Source organism: Dipodomys spectabilis, unplaced genomic scaffold (genome assembly GCF_019054845.1).
Source record: "Dipodomys spectabilis isolate Male_0828 unplaced genomic scaffold, ASM1905484v1 ptg000136l, whole genome shotgun sequence".
Lineage (NCBI taxonomy): Eukaryota > Metazoa > Chordata > Mammalia > Rodentia > Heteromyidae > Dipodomys > Dipodomys spectabilis.
The window spans coordinates 12,111,048-12,122,398 of NW_024870813.1; positions in this window are offsets into that span (position 1 = coordinate 12,111,048).

The window sequence follows — 11,351 nt, forward strand, 5'->3', positions numbered from 1 at the left end:
TGTGACCCTGAGTGACCCCCATTCTTTGGTTTTTAAAGGCAAAATCCATGAGGTCAAGCCTGGTCACATGCAGGTGACCAATGGGGTCATACCAGACCACACACAGGTGGCCAATAGGCGAAGTTTACCGTAAGCATGTGTAAAAGGCAGGGTGTACCGTAAGCACGTGGTGTCCCAGTTGGAGCCAGATTACAACCCGTTTTTTGTATTTTGGGTCCGGTCATGGGGCCTGAACTCTGGGCCTGGCGCTGTCAGCTCTTCAGCTCAAGGCTAGCACTCTACCACTTGAGCCACAGAGCCACTTCCTGCTTTTTTCTTTTTTCTTATGTGGTGCTGAGGAATTGAACCCAGGGTCTCAGACATGCAAGGCAAGTGCTCTACCACTGAGCCACCCCCCTATCTGTTTTATGGGTCAGTCCTTAACTGAACAATCAAGGTGGCTTAGGTTGTTAAGGGGAGGGGGACCTAGAGGCATTCTTTCCATTCCAAGAACTGGACTGGTTGGAGCCAAGGTCTAGTTAACCTTGTTTAAAATTTTTTCTAAAATCCCTAAAACAAAGGCAAAGCCTGGAAAGAAGCTGTACCAGCTCAAGTCTCCTCTCGGGGCCTACTTCAGTATGGACATTAGCTGAGCATTAATGGGTATTAATTAATTAGATGGGCATTGTAAGGTCTGCCCTGGGCCATGCAGGCCCTGTACAGACACCTCCTTACCTCTTGGCTAAATTTCTACCCAGTAGCTGTGTTACCTAGGTAACTGGCATACCTGGAAGCAGTCACCTCGTCCTCTTTTTTTTTTTTTTTTAAAATCTCCTCCTCCTTCTAGGTCACATCTTGGGCTGCCCCTGGTCACACCTCCCATCTGACCATTGGAGGGTCCCTGAGGTCACATCCAGATCCAGTGTGGCCACACCTTTCCCCCACCTGGCCACACCTCTTGCTGTCCATGGCCTAGGTAAGCCCTGGCCTGGGGTGGGTCATCCCTTTTGGCCATGCCTTTCCACCAAGCACAGTGAGGGCAGCAGTTTGGTAAATAAGACTTCTTTTCCTGCCTGAATACTGCGTGGTATTCTCTTCCTTGGCTACCTAATGAAATCTATTTAATATACCTTACAGGTATTAACTGCTTTCTTTTGATCTCCCAGCTCTGGTTAATTTTAAAAGGGCAACTCCATTTTGGATGTGACACCATCTTCTCTTATGCTTGGTGCTGGGATGCCTTTTTCTAGTTGGCATCTCTTTTGCCCATCCTGGGGTTTGAACTCAAGGTTTGAAACACTGTCCCTGAGCACTTCTGCTCTAGGCTAGTACTCTACCACTTTGAACCATAGTATCATTTCCTGAATAATGCTGGTTATTTAGAGATGAGGGTCTTTGAGCCATGCTTCTAGCCTGGCTCTTTGCTGGTTAATTGGGAGATGGAGTCTCAAAGGGATTTTTCGTCCCAAGTTGGCATTGAACCATGATCTTTGCCACAAAATCCTTTATTATTTCCAGTTAAAGCAACAAGGAAATCAAATAGAAATATAGTTATCCTTGATTGCATATAACACTTTAGGATACTAATTCAGGTTAAGACATTGTAGGTGTCACTAGACCTTTGTGATTACAACAAAGAATGAAGGTGTCCTTTTAGCTCTACATCCAAAGCAGCTTACGTATTAAACAGGGAAAAATGGCATTTGAGTTAAAGGTGCTCATTTCTAAATCCCAGTCCAGTAGACTGAAGCAAATAATTAAATAAATTAGAGTCCAAAAAAAACATAGAAAGAATGAACAAAACAAAGAGTTGGTTCTTCAAAAAAAATAACAAAATTGACAGACCCTTAGCAAATCTTATCAGAAAAAGAAGAGAACACACCCAAATAAACTCAGAGATGAGAATGAAAACATCACCACAGAAACAACCAAGATTTAGAACATTATAAGGGAATACTTTATGCTAATACTTTATTAGCCTTTATGCTAATAAGTTTGAGAAGCTGGAAGAAATGGATGAATTTCTAGCAAATATTGACATGCCCAAACTAAACCAAGATGATTTTAAACACCTTAACAGACCCATATCAAGCATCAAAATAGAAACAGCAATAAGAGATCTCCCACCCAAGAAAAGCCAAGGATGGGATGGATTTACAGTTGACCTTCAAAGCAGAACTCACACCAATACTCCTCCTCCAACTCTTCAATGAAATTGAAAGTAAAAGTTCACTACCAAACTCTATGAAGCCATCATAACCCTCATCCCAAAACCAGACAGAGAAAGACAATTATACACCCATTTCTTTGGTGAACATCGATGCAACACTTCTCAACAAAACTTTGGCCAACTGGCTTCAACAAGTCATCAAAAAAATCATACACCATGATCAAACAGGATTCATTTCAGGGATGCAAAGCTGGTTCAATATATGCAAATCAATTAATGTAATTCACCACAATAACAAGAGCAAGGACAAGAACCACATGATTTTCTCAATAGATGCAGAAAAAGCATTTGATAAGATCCAACACCACTTTATGATGAAAGCTCTGGAAAAACTAGGAATCCAGGGAACATTCCTCAATATAATAAAGGCTGTGTATGACAAACCCACAGCCAGCATTATACTTAATGGTGAAAAACTAAAGCCATTTCCTCTAAATTCAGGAATGAAACAAGGATGTTCACTTTCTCCACTTCTCTTCAATTTAGTATTAGAATGCATCGCTAGAGCAATAAGACAAGACGTAAACATAAAGGGGATCCAAATAAGGAAAGATGAAGTAAAACTCTCCCTCTTTGCAGATGACATGATCTTGTATTTAAAGAATCCCACGGACTCCACTCTCAAGCTACTCAAGCTGATTTGAAACTTTGGCAAAGTAGCAGCGTATAAAATTAACCCTAAAAAATCAATGGCTTTTCTGTATGCCAACAATGAGAAGAATGTGGCTGAAATCAGGAAAGCAACGCCTTTTGTAACAGCCCCACAAAAAATAAAATACCTAGGAATTAATTTAACTAAAGAAGTGAAGGACCTCTATGATGAAAACTTTAAAAACCTGAAAAAAGAAATTAAAGCAGAACTAAGGAAGTGGAAAAACCTCCCATGCTCCTGGATTGGGAGGATTAATATTGTGAAAATGACATTACTGCCAAAGGCTATATACAAATTCAATGTGATACCTATCAATATTCCAACCTTGTTGGGAAATAGAAGAAGCTACCCAAAAATTCATATGGAGCCAGGCGCCAGTGGCTCATGCCTATAATCCTAGCTACTCAGGAGGCTGAGATCTGAGGATCATGGTTCAAAGCCAGCCTGGGCAGGAAAGTCCGTAAGACTCTTATCTCCAATAAACCACTAGAAAACTGGAAGTGGCACTGTGGCTCAAGCGGTAGAGCGCTTGCCTTGAGCTGAAGAGCTGAGGGACAGCGTTCAGGCCCAGAGTTCAAGCCTCAGGACCGACAAAACAAAACAAAACAAAACAAAATTCATATGGAACAATAAAGACCCCGAATAGCAAAAACAATCCTTAGCAGAAAAAACAGTGCTGGAGGAATATCAATATCAATCTTCAAACTCTACTACAAAGTCATAGTAATCAAAACAGCTTGGTACTGACACAAGAACAGACCTGAGGACCAATGGAATAGAACTGAAGACCCAGAAATGAACCCATAGACCTATAGCCACCTAATCTTCAATAGGGGAGCTAAAAAAATAGAATGCAAGAAAGACAGCCTCTTCAGTAAATGGTGCTGGCAAAATTGGTTAAACATCTCTAGAAAACTAAAGCTAGATCCTTATATATCACCCTGCACCAGAATCAACTTCAAATGGAGTTGTCAAAGCAGATACCCTGAAAACATTACAGGAAAGAATAGGAGAAACTCTAGGGCTCCTTGGCACAGGTCGAAATTTTCCTAATAAAGACCCAGAAACAAACAAGACAAAGAAAGGTTGGACAAATGGGATTGCATGAAACTGCAGTTTCTGTATGGCAAAGGACATAGCAAACAAGATCAATAGAAAGCTCACAGATTGGGAGAAGATCTTCACTAGCCATACAACAGTCAAGGGTCTCATACCTAAAATATAGTTAGAACTCAAAAAAGTCCCCAAACAACAAATCCTCAAAGAAACAACCACCCGATTAATATGTAGGCTAAAGACTTAAAGAGAGACTACTCTGAAGAGGAAATAAAAATGACCAATAGGGAGGGTGGGAGGGAGTGGGGGGGGAAGAATGGGAAAAAAATTAAAAGATAAAGAAATATAGTTCTGATTACCTGATGTATGAAATGGTTACCATTCTGTATATCAACTCTACAGTAACAATAAATTAAAATTTTTTAATGTAAAAAAATGAACAATAGACACAGGAAGAAATGCTCAACTTCTCTAGCCATAAAAGTAATGCAAATCAAAACAACACAGATTCCACCTCACCCCAGTTACAATGCTTATAATCAATAAATCTAGTAACAACAGATGCTGGAGGGGATGTGGCATTGTTGGTTTTTGTTTTGTTTTTTCTGGTTGTGGGCCTGAACTCTGTGTCTGAGCGCTGTCCCTCAGCTCTTCAGCTCAAGGCTAGCGCTCTACCACTTGAGCCACAGCACCACTTCCGGCTTTTTTCTTTTTGCTTATGTGGTGCTGAGGAATCGAACCCAGGGCCTCATGCATGCAAGGCAAGCACTCTACCACTGAGCCACCTTCCCAGCCCTGCATTGTTGGTGGGTACTAACTTGTTCAGCGACTTTGGAAAGCAGTAAGGAGGTTCCTCAAAAGACTCCACATAGCGCTCCTCTATGACCCAGCAATCCACTTTTGGGCATTTACCCAAATGATCATGAACAAGAACATAATAAAGCTACCAGGACACCTACGATTATCGCAGCATTATTCACTATAGCTAAGATATGGAATCAACCCAGGTACCCCTTAGTGGATGAATGGATCAAGAAAATGTGATGTGATGTGTGTGTGTGTGTGTGTGTGTGTATAAAATGGAATTCTATGCCTCCATCAGAAAGAATGACATGCCCCATTTGTTAGAAAATGGAAAGACTTGAAAAAAATTATATTAAGTGAAGTAAGCCAGGCCCAAAGAAAAATAGGTCCCATGGTTTCCCTTATTTGCAATAACTAGTATATGTCTAGGACAAGCAGAAAAGATCAAAAGCTATGTACATATAACCATATAAGATGATTCTAAGAGAAATGAACCCCAAGATAGGGACACAAGAGGTTTTATCTTTGTTGCTGTTGTTTTTAATGTATAATGTACTATGTGACTTTTTAAAATTTCTTTTGTATGTTCTTCCCCCATGGTATAACCCCTGGTTTTATTGTATTTGATTCCAGTATCCTGCATCTTATATGTACATTTTTCTAATTTGGGGAGGGGAAGGAAAATAACAAAATGCTGGAATAAGGAAACAGGTTGACCCACTGTAACAATGAGATGTACAAGACACTATGTTGAAAATGAACTTTACAAGTTTGGGCAGGGGAGGAGTTGGAAAGGTGGGAGGGAGGGATAGTCGGAGAAAAACAAAGGAGGGGGTAATAATGCTTGATAGGAAATGTACTCATTATCTTACTCATGTACCTATAACTCCTCTGTACAGTATTTTTACAATAAAAATGCATACAAAAAAGTAAGAATTAATCTAAGAATGCTCATCACTAGTGAGCTCCAAATGAAGTTAGAGATTACAGGGCATCTGCTGTGAACACACAGTGCCAGAGCATGACAACAGATTTAAGTAGAAAAATGGGAGCCACAGAACTGTGGAGGTAAGGGTTGCTCTGTCTTTTAAGACATACTTATGCCAGCTGCTACAAACACGAACCTTTTGGGGTAAGATAATTTTTACTTTTTAACCTTTTTATCCAGAGGAAAGCATTTTCTTTTTAATTTGTATTTTAGGTTAACTCTTAAACAAAACTTTAAAAAACTGCCTGCTTCTTTCCTTTGGCCTGTGGGCGAGTTTATCTGCAGAACTGCCTCAGGGGCAGAACTGCCGGGGCAGAGCAGTTTGTTAGGTTTTAGGCTTATGCTTCCATTGATAATGATTTTTGTCCTTTTAACAACTGCAGCCAAAAAGCAAATAATTTTCACACCATGATGACAGTTTCCATGTATTACAATAAGATAACTTTGAACATGTTCACACACACACTTGTATGCAAAAGCTTTAATGCATGCTTAGGTTTAAAAAAAAATGGAAATCGGCCATAAGGTTTTTTGAAATTCCAATGGCAAACAGGCAAAAGCCATTTTGCCCACTGTCAGATAGAACCACATGGTCAATGCTAGAAAAACAGGCAATAACAAACAGAACACAAGGCAAAACTTAAGGTTTAGCCAACAACAAACAGAATTTAACAGAATCTCTACGTTTAGATGAATGAACATTGATAACAAGAACAAAAACCTTTAGAACAATTTTGGCAAAGCTTACACAGAGAGAGAGTAAAGATCACATGATAGCCCACCACATGGTCTTTGTCTCTTCCTAGGTGGGTGTCAATCTCTAGGGCCTGCGGAGAATTGGAGGGGGTGGGGGTTTCCTCCAGGGAGCTTATAGCAACCTCATAGAGTTTTGTCCTAAAGAGAAATTAAGAATCCAGATTTCTGAAGTGAGTAGACTCAGGAAAGAGACAAGGAATGGATTAGTGTCCCAGTTCCAAAGGCAAAAAGGATAGGTTTGTTTGGAGTATGCTGTTTAACTGCTCCCAGGCTTGGAGCAGACATTTTCACTTAGAAAATCTAGACCAACTACAGAGAGGAAGAATGTATTTACAAGAGCAACGATGGAAGCCGGGCTTTGGTGGCTCATGTCTGTCATCCTAGCTATTCAGGAGGCCGAGAACTGAGGATTGCTGTAAAGCCAGCCCTGGCAGGAAAGTCCATGACACTCTTATCTCCAATAAACCACCAGAAAACCAGAAGCGGCGCTGTGGCTCAAGTGGTAGGTAGAGTCCTGGCCTTGAGCTGAAGAGCTGAGGGACAGCATCCGGGCCAAGAGTTTAAGCCCCACAACTTACCAAAAAAAAAAAGAAAAAGAAAAAAGAAAGGATGGAGAAAAGACTTGGGCTCATGGAACTACTGATCCCTTTAAGAGGGAACCTAGAGGGGGTCCCTGAGACCCATCCTGCATCTCACTCTCAAGGGCACAAGTCAAAGGGCTGGTAGTGGGAATGGAGGTGATGTAATAATGGTAAATGATCTCTGGTTTGGAGGTGATCAGAGAGAGAGAAACAGAGAAGCAGAAATCAGGGAGGGGGAGGGAGGAAAAGAGGGAGAGGGAGAAGAGAAGGAATGAAGGAGAGAGGGAGTGAAGAAGAGAGGGAGGAAGGGAGAGAGGGAGAGAGGGGGAGGGGGAGAGGGAGAAAGAGGGAGAGGGAAAGGGAGAAGAAGAGGGGGAGAGGGGGAAGTGGGAGAGAGGGGGAGAGGGAGAGGGGGAGAGGGAAAGAGAGAGAGAGAGAGAGAGAGAGAGAGAGAGAGAGAGAGAGATGGGGGAGGTGGGATATGGAGATCGTTACAAGGCAAGAAAAGTTTCCTTCCTAGAGGAGATAGCTGGGAGGTTTATGGCAGAGGTGTTGAGTATATTAGACTTTTCCAGAAAACCATGCACACATCTAAGTACAAAGAACCAAGAAAAGGTTTATTGCTGGTAAAAGGAATGGCAAGACCCCTTCTCACAAGAGAGGAGTGAGAAGCACTGGTTATCATCTGCGCTGACCTATATAACCTACTGAGGCTAGGAGGGCTAGGAGGCAGAGACCAGGATGTGTGGACCAGGGGCTTCAGCATGGTGGACTAAGATTTATGGCTGCTGCCCAATAGTAGATAAAGGGTCCTGCAGCTGCCCAGACCTGAAGGTCACTCTAAGGGGCTTTATATGGTGGTAGCTGCCCCAGAGGAGTGCCATCCCAAGGTAAAGGGGTTTGGAGGCTGATTATTTATTGCCTTTACTCCTTGGCCTAGTGTTGCTTAGGAAGGGAGCATGCCAAGCTGTGGAAAGGGGAAGGAGCATGCTAAGCTATGGGAAGAGAGCTCATTGGGCTAACATTCCCAACTTTTTGGTTTAATAATTGAATGGGGGCACCAGATCAGGAGTATGGGTGAAGGTCATTTCTTCTGGAGCTGCTTCCTGCTGAGAAGGGGGGTAAAATACTCAGTGGGGAACACTGACTGGGTGAAAAGTCTCATCTTCCCCACAAGAATGTTCTACATGCACCTGAGCAGGCAAGGCACAGTTCATATAAAGCAAAAAATTCCAGTTCAAGGAGCCAAGATAGACATGTGCCAGGGAATAAGCCACCTAAACAGGTCCCATACCCCTTTATTTTGTTGGATATTTTTTGCAAGTTCTTTGAGATGCCTGATTTGTTCCTTAAGGGCATAGCTGCTATCAGTTAGGTCAAAGAAGCACATGATTTCTTATGGTGGAATTAAGAGTAGGTAATCGGTGGCAGTGTGATTGTCAAGGATAGCCTTCCTATGTTCCTGTTTTGTTTTTGTTTTTGTCAGTCATGGGGCTTGAACTCTGGGCCTAGGTGCTGTCCCTTAGCTCTTCAGCTCAAGGCGAACACTCTACCACTTGAGCCACATGGCCCTCTGCATATAAAATGTGTTCATAGTTGGCACAAGTTGCCCCTTTTTAGTTTTATACAGATGTGGGTGCAATTTTGAACTGGGAACAAATGTTATTCTCCAGCATTATAACCCCTGGTGGTGTATAACATCAGGGCATCTGCCAGTCTCTCATGTGAAGGCTTTCCCCAATTACAGGAGCCAGCACAGATGGTATTTATATCTGCTGCAGGTTTGTACACTGGAAGCAAGCAGAACCTGAGCACATGTCCCATCTCCAGATCTTGCCTCAGACAAAAGTTAGAGGTATTGGTCATTTGGGCCGGGCAATACCAGATACTATAATGCATGTGGTCCTGCAAGGACTCCTATGAGGAGGATCCTCCATAATGGTATTTTAGGAGCCAGTCTGATGGGGCTGCTGTTCCTTGTTTTCTTTTTTCTTTTGGTCAGTAGTGGGGCCTGAACTCTGGGCCTGGGCGCTGTCCCCCAACTCTTCAGCTATAGACCAGCACTCTACCACTTGAGCCTCAGCTCCACAAACAAGAACAGGCAAATTCATTAGAACTGAGGAGGAGAAACAGGAAAAAGGCAGAGCTTAAATTTAGGATGATGAAGACTGCTGCCCAATAATGTCAAAGCCACCTCAGTGGCATTATATATGTGCAAAAATAGCTCAAATGTGTTAGGGTATGTCTATTTTGCCACAGAAATGAGATATAGTACCTTAATATCCCACTACAGTAAGGTCAGCACAAGGATCCTTCTCAAAATTAAGAATTATGATTTGCCACTTTGCATTTGTTAAGATCAACTGAAATTTCTTTCAGTTAAAACTCATGTAGTTAAAAGTATAAACTTTGGTAAATGATGCATTTCAGATATCAAGTAAAAAATCTTATGATAAAGCAAGGTATTACAAATTTTAAAATATATGCTATATAAAATTATGACAATTTTTGAATTGTTACCAATATGTCAGTATCCTCCCTGTTAGATTATTAGACTTTTGCCAGAAAACCACACAGACATGCAGGTACAGAGAGCAAAAGAAGGTTTATTGCTGGGAAACGGGCCAGCAAGACCCCTTCTCACAAGGGAGAAGTGAGAAGAAACACTGGCTATTGTCTGGGGTGACCTATATAACTTACTGAGACTAGGAGGGGCTAGGAGGGACTAAGCAGCAGAGACCCTGGTGTGGACATGAGGGCTAGGGGCTTCATCATGGTGGACTAGGATTGATGGCTGCTGCCCAAGTAGTAGATAAGGGACCTTGCAGGTGCCCAGACCTGAAGGTTCACTCTAAGAGGCTCTTGCTGCCTTAAAGGGTGGTAGCTGCCCCAGAGACATGCCATCCCAAGGTAAAGGGGGATTGGAGGCTGGTTATTTACTGCCTTTACTAAGTGGGCCCAGTGTTGCCTAGGAAGGGAGTATACCAAGCTGTGGAAAGGGGAGAGGAGCATGCTAAGCTATGGGAAGGGAGCTCACTGGGCTAACAATCCTTATACTATATATTTTTTAAAGAAAAAACCCCACTTTATATTGATAGCTTTTCATTTTTTATTTTTTTATTTTTAGTACTCGGGTTTGACTCAAGGCCTTGAGCTTTCAATCAGCTCTTTCTGCTCATAGCTGAGGTTCTACCCCTTGAGTCACGTCTTCACTTCCAGCTTTAGGCTGGTTACCTGGAGATAGGAGCCTCTTGAATTTGTCTGCTTAGGCTGGCTTTGAACCTCAATCCACATATTTCAGCCTCCTGAATAGCTAGGATTATAGGCCTGAGCCACTGGCACTGGCTGCTTAATTTTTCAGATAATGTCTCAAGTTTTTCTCCAGCTGCCTGGAACCTCAGTCTTCACCCTATGGCTCTCACATGGCTTGTATTACACATGCGCGCCAATGGGCTTTTTCTTTTTTGACATAGAGCAGTTTGCCCAGGATGACCCTGAACCATGATTCTATCTGAATCTTCCAATTACCTGAAATTATACACATGCACTACCGAGTACTTCCCACTTCCTTTTGGGATAGTGCCTGGGATCGAATTTAGAGCCTTGTGCATGCTTGGTAAGTGCTTTCTCACAAGCTAGTGGTTTCTGTTATTGAAAAAAAGTTGTGCATTTTGTTTTGATTGGATCTTTCAAATTATGAAGCTGACCCTGGACCTAGCTTTGACCAAATCATCTAAATTCCCTGTGTAGCTTTCTTATCTCCCAAGTGGGGATATTTACCATGCTTTATAGAATTGTGTCTGTGGGTTTGTTCTTCTAGATATTGATTAGAGTTACCATTTTCCCTCATTTTTTAAATTGACACATAATTGTACATATGAGTTGTTTTTTTTAAACTTATGCCTCTTCCTGCAGTCTTCAAACACACACATTTCTTTTTTTGGGGGGGGGAGGGATCTGGTTGTGGGGCCTGAACTCTGGGCCTGGGCACTGTCCCTCAGCTCTTCAGCTCAAGGCTAGCGCTCTACCACTTAAGCCACAATGCCACTTCCGGCTTTTTTCTTTTTGCTTATGTGGTGCTAAGGAATCGAACCCAGGGCCTCATGCATGCAAGGCAAGCACTCTACCACTGAGCCACCTTCCCAGCCCATAAACACACACATTTCTTAAGTCAATATAGAGCTTGCTCATTTCTATTGGGCTTTCCTGACATTTGGGAAAGAAGCTAATTGATTCAATTGGTCTATACAATGCATTGAGGGTTATTTCCTCACAGACTCAGGGGCAAACTATGAACAAAAATGT